The 6,000-nt window shown below is 40.3% G+C and overlaps 1 long non-coding RNA gene across 1 annotated transcript in view; it reads left to right on the forward strand.

Annotated features, from left to right (window-relative positions):
* Window positions 1-2,887, forward strand: part of LOC142967879 (uncharacterized) — an 83,452-nt gene extending 80,565 nt beyond the window's left edge. Inside the window, exon 5 of the long non-coding RNA XR_012958991.1 lies at window positions 2,256-2,887. This is a non-coding gene — a long non-coding RNA (uncharacterized LOC142967879). The remainder of the gene's footprint in view (window positions 1-2,255) is intronic.
* The last annotated feature ends 3,113 nt before the right edge of the window (window positions 2,888-6,000 follow it).

Genomic DNA, 6,000 nt, shown 5'->3' on the forward strand with positions numbered 1-6,000 from the left:
ATAACTATATTGTTACCTGTTCAACTCCACCCCTATTTTGGAGCAAAACCGCCTAAAATGACATACCCAAATTAAAATGGCTGTAGCTTCTGAACCACTCTGACTATATGCATCAATGAGGTCTTTCTAGAAAGAAAACCCCCTAAGGTAGAAGAAAACCTGTAGGTCATACAGAAACAGAGCAGTGGGCCTTTGAAGTCAGTAAAAATTGAAGATTTTTGTCCGCCTAAAATAAAAAGTATCTTTCAGTATAAATAACTGCCTGTGGCTGTATCTGTACAGGTAAAGGACAGTATAGGGCTGTAACTACACTATCAGTGAACAACTGCCTCAAATTTGAAGAAGATTGGACAAAGTATGACGATTCTACAGTGTTTCTTCGATGAAGAGATCCAGGCGGAGCTCTAAAAGGGTATTTGGAGACCCAAATGGACACATGGTAACCAAATGATATTCTGACACACTAAAGGTGTTTCTCCCTTTATATTTTGATATTATATTATTTCCCTTTTATTTTTAGCCTTTGCAAAAACTATATATATGGTCGAAGACGTGGTGTGTAAGTAGCGGACTAACTGTGCATAATGGCTGACACTGAGCGCACGATCGAGTATGAGGGTACCTCAGTTACGCAAGGTTGTACGTTGGTTGACGGCTTATAGAAGAGGAAGATAAGGTTTGTACTTTAAGTACTAGCGTTTTCTGAAGCTACTAGCTCCATGGTAACATCCGCTAGCACATTGTTGGGTCTGTAATATGTCTTTTTCCGTCGAAATGCTGCAAGATCCGACTTGCAGCGGTTATTCCTCGACTTTGGACAGTGTGTGTTTGGGCTCCTTTTGTGAAAAATCCATAAGAAATGAAAGAAAATCGATGACTTTGCAAAGATGAGGGTTTTGGGCATGCTGGGATACCAAACACGGCCATGTTTTGTGACGTAGTTTGCGCAAGCAAGCCGTAGGAACGGAACGGAAGGGGAGGGGATCGAGGACGCCGGCGTCCTCGCGGAGTTGAACAGGCAAAACCCTTGTCAAATAAATGAGATGATACAATGTGATGATCACAAATACATTTATTTATCATGTGTATGTAAACCTGCACACACAACAAGAAGCCCAACAGTCTTTCCCACGAGCGTTGGATGTTTAGTCGCTAGGTGTCGCTTTATTTTTGAAGGCTTCAGTGCTTCGTTTGTTAGCATTAGCCCACATTCCACACACTGAAAGTATTAAGAAAGTCAGGATTGTACTTGCGCACACATTTAGACTTTTTTTGGGGGGGGGGGGGGGGGAGGGGGGTATGGCACCACTGTCGTCTTCATTTTTTCTACCACTATACCACTACAGTGTAGTGGTTAAATCGTGTAATGTTTATGATTCATTAAATGATGTAACACTGCTGCCCTCTAGTGGTTAAATCGTGGAATGTTTATGATTCAAAAATGTCAATAGTCAAAGTATTTTTACCACATCCAGAACGGTGAAGGTTTGAATCCGAGCACTGACGATAACATCCAGCTGTTATCACAACACTAATGTACAAAATCATCACAGAACACTGTTCCCTAAAATATAACAGTTTATTTACTGAACAATACTGATCATAAATCAATAATATACATCAACAAACAAACAATTACTACAAGCATACTACCTAAAAGCAACAAACAATCGTGTGTGTGTGTGTGTGTGTGTAGGAGGGGGTGGGGGGGTTCAACCTTGACCTCTACGTTCCTGAGAGCAGTCTCTAGACAAAGTTTATGACTTCAGATTGTGTCATTGTTGTTATTGTCACATTTCAGTTTCATCATCTTTACGTGGATGTTCTCTCCGGCTGACTACCAAGGTGGAGAGCGATTGGTTCAGAAACGATGATGCACGTCCACGGTTACGTTGTGGCTGCTTCTGAAGGTTCTATCCACTGTTTCTACGGTGGCAGGTTTACGTACATTAGTCGACTATAACTGCCCACATGATCACATCTCAGCCGCACTTTATGGACGATGCAGGTTCTTTGAATACTTCTTAACAATGTTGGGTAGTGCCACACTTATTTGCCATGTAAACTATTGATGACCTCATTGCTGCTGGTGCGTTGTGTCTTTACATTTTGTGTCGGCATGTCTGTTTGGTAACTGCACAGGGAGTGTAAGAGGGAATGATGGCAGGAAATAAAAGTGTATGTACAGGAGACTATTTGCTCAATACTAACATTTCTTTGTAACGTCTCTGTGTGTGTTTACTGTTTTCCTGCAGACGTCCAGCAGCTGTTGGTGGTTCAAGAAGAGGTTCCCCCTGATCAGCAGGAGTGGTGCTCCAGTCTGGACCAGGAGGACCCAGAACCCCCACACATTAAAGAGGAACAGGAGGAACTCTGGACCAGTCAGGAGGGAGAGCAGCTTCAAGGGCTGGAGGAAGCTGATGTCAAGTTCTCATTCACTCCTGTGAAGAATGAAGATGATGAAGAGGAAGCTCAGTCCTCACAGCTTGTTTTAGCTTTTTTTGTTGTTGCTTCGGCTGCTTTATTAGTAATAAAATCGAACTCTGCAGTGTTACCAATTACTTACTGGAGGACATGAATGAAACATGTTAAACGGTCAATCGGCTGTGGCGTACGCCAGATCAGTTCATATTTAGTTTGTTTGTTTTCACGATATTTGATTGTTTATGTATTAAAATGGGCCAGCAATCTACATTTGGTTGTGTAACCCTGTTGTATGACAATGAATGAATAAAATGAATATAAATAACCTTGTAATAAAAGCTGCCGGTAATACATTAAAATGGATTGTCGTCGGCTAATAAAGAGAAGCCGACTTTTGTTTAACTGTCTGAATTCAAGGGCCCATTGTTTAAACAAAATAAAAACTACCAAGAATTTCAATGAATTCTGTCGCTCTTACTGTCACTGCAAATGTGCCATCATGCAGGAATGGAAAGTTATTCCTGCAGGTGTCCACCTCCTGCATACCTTTTACATGAACCTCTTGTGATAGCCTACCTGCTGCAGTGTTGGGCGGATTTCTTTCACAGAGAGGGAATCTAGTAAAATAATAATAATAGTATTAAGAGGCGTCTGTTTGCAAAAGGACCACAGACTGTTGTTTTTCAAATATTCAGCCAGAGAAGGATCGGTTTAAAATCCACATCAACGTTTAACATTTAAGGATGTTTCTCTTGTTTTCTCCTCTTCATTGAAAATACATGACAGTACCTCATTACTCAAATAAAACGCACTTCATCAGAAAGTTTTGAAAGTCAGAAATGCACGTAAAAATACCCATAAAATATACATTTCAGTCAGGTTTCTGTTCTGAAAATCATAATTGACACATTCTTTGATGCATCCATGATTGTAGCTTTGAGAAATGTATGAACATAAACTTAGTGTTTGAAACAAAAATAAAAAACAAATGTGTGGACATACGTGCAGAGAAGCATCTGTCAATGAGGAGCCATGTAGGTGTAACATGCAGGATGTTCATGCTATTCCGCCAGATCTTCCAACCAATTAGACTCTAGTGCAGGCATGGGCAAATTACGGCCCGCGGGCCATATACGGACCGTTGGGCTTTTTAATCCGGCCTGTCAAATATCAGTACAAAATTATCCAAATTATAGTAAAGACCGCATTAATTTTGCCTTTTTCCTGCAATACCCGGCGTTTCAGTTGATCCCACTAGATGGCGCACTCCAGACACAATTGACCTTTGCTGGAGTCTGGTCTATTCTCTCTAGATGACGCCCACATTTGCGTTTGCTACTTGATTGGTACTTAGCAGTCACAACGTGTCCTTGATTGATTCGTCACACCCCTATCACGTGACCCTTTCCTGGAAGATCACAAACAACAACAGCCTTGATTACCGATCATCTACCAGGTTAATTCAACATGGACAACTGAGTACAGGTGTTGCTGACCTTGTTGTCGTTACTAGCAGCTGTTTCCAGTTAAATTATGCATTTCTGCGGAGGAAGTAGCTGTTACTGGAGCGATTAGCGAGCGGCGTGTCCAGCGGGGTTATCAGACCTACAGAGCGGCCGTCTGAAGTCACGGTTAGCGGCTTTGAGGAGAACGGACACAAAACGGAGGACTTTACTTTTCTTATTAATGCTTATTTTGTTCTGCACAACTATTGTGAAGTCCGCAGATAAAATGTAAAGGAACAAAACATGAATTGCTCTCCAGAACGACAGAGACTTCAGCTACCAGCAGAGCTACGAGTGAGAACAGACAACAACGACACCGAGGAAACGAGTGAGAGACGTGTGTTGACCTCATTTATGGACCCATAATCTAGTAAACCTTTATGTGTAAGTGTTGATTTTAAAGTGAATTTGATGTGAGAGAGAGAGAGAGAGAGACCCGGGAGTTTAAATACACTCAGAGCATTTCGCTAAAAGGAAACTCAATAAATTATCTTACAGTAGCTTCAAGGCTATAACATGTTTACCTCAGACAGACTGCCCGTCGCTGCTCTGGCTCAATAGGATGCTGGTAGTTGGTCCTCTGCCTGCGTGAATCTGTTCAAACCTTTCAATGAAAAAGTGCTGCAACAGTCGCAAACTCGCATCTCTGCTGGTGTTAATAGTTTCGTTCCAAACTATTCGCAGGCTCCTGTTGCGTAAAGTCCATAATAGTGTACATCCTGTTAGGTATTTAAACACAGCAGAGCTTTGAGCTAAACGCTAACATTAGCATGATTACATGCTCACAATGACAATGCTAAGATGGTGAACTTTAGCAGGTTTAATGTCTGTTTTTAATGACATTTGTTTTGCAGATGTTTGCTTGTAAACCAAACATTTAGACAAAGTGAAAATTTGACCTGAAGATGGTGCTCGAGGAAAAGTCAAGAGATTGCCAAAGTAATTATGCTTCATCCTTCGGGGAATATGAACATCTGTATTAAATTTCATGACAATCCATTCAAAGATTGTGAAGATATTTCATTTTAAATCGCATACGTCAACCTCATGGTGGTGCTTAAAGTTATAAATAATTTCTAATCTGAGGGTCATATTGTTGCTTGCTATCTGCAACCTCACCACTAGAGGCCACTAAATCTCACACACTGTTCCTTTAAGTTGGTTCAAAGTTAGAAACAGTTTTTTCTTCATCTTGAAGTATGCCTTCATGCCACACTGAGTGAAATATTCAAACCCAAGCTCCCACATTGTTTTGGTTGCACCCTCCCATCAAATAGAAATATTAACTTGGTGTGCATTATTTTAAACAGACTTATATATCTAGTATATGTGAACATTTTCAGCAGCGGCCGTCTGCAGAGTGTTGGTGTGAACAGCGGTGACAGCGGTTACCTGGAGACACCTGCATTACGACACTCTGCTGCCATCTTCCTTGTAACCTGGTTACTGTTTGGTTACCACTTCACACTGACGGGGCTGTTTAACTGAAAACCAACAATTCAATTTGGCAGTAGCTTTCAAGAGCTGTAGTTTGACTAACATCCATCAACGCCCTGTGAAGAGGACTGCAAGATTGTGTAGAGTACATGGATTTCTTGTACAGTAACCAGCAAAAAAAAACACAACTTTGAACAAGAGTTCTTAGTGTACACATTGTATATTTAATAGGTAATTGTGTACTACTGAGACACAGCTTGACATACTTTCTATACATACAATCAGCTGCATCTGCTGTGATATTCAGGTTACAGGCATCAAATGAACTATTACATTATTAGAGAATGTTATATTAGTAGTAGTAATAGTAATGTTCTTACATAAACTTAAAATACAGTGCTAAGAGGGAAAAAACACACAACAGGAATATAATAAACACAACATCTGATCAAAATCTATTGTAATAAACCATGTGATGTTGAATAATGATAATGACATTTAGACATCACAGTGGATGTTATTTAAAAGACCAGTGTTATTGAATGATTCAGCCTGTCATATGTGATAGAAAATTTCATTGTGCTGTATAATGTTCTACTGTGACTTGATTATATGCTTTATTCTATGTTTAACT

The sequence above is a fragment of the Anarhichas minor genome, unplaced genomic scaffold (genome assembly GCF_050575085.1).
Source record: "Anarhichas minor isolate MPS153535 unplaced genomic scaffold, ASM5057508v1 ptg000039l, whole genome shotgun sequence".
In the NCBI taxonomy this organism is placed as follows: Eukaryota; Metazoa; Chordata; class Actinopteri; order Perciformes; family Anarhichadidae; genus Anarhichas; species Anarhichas minor.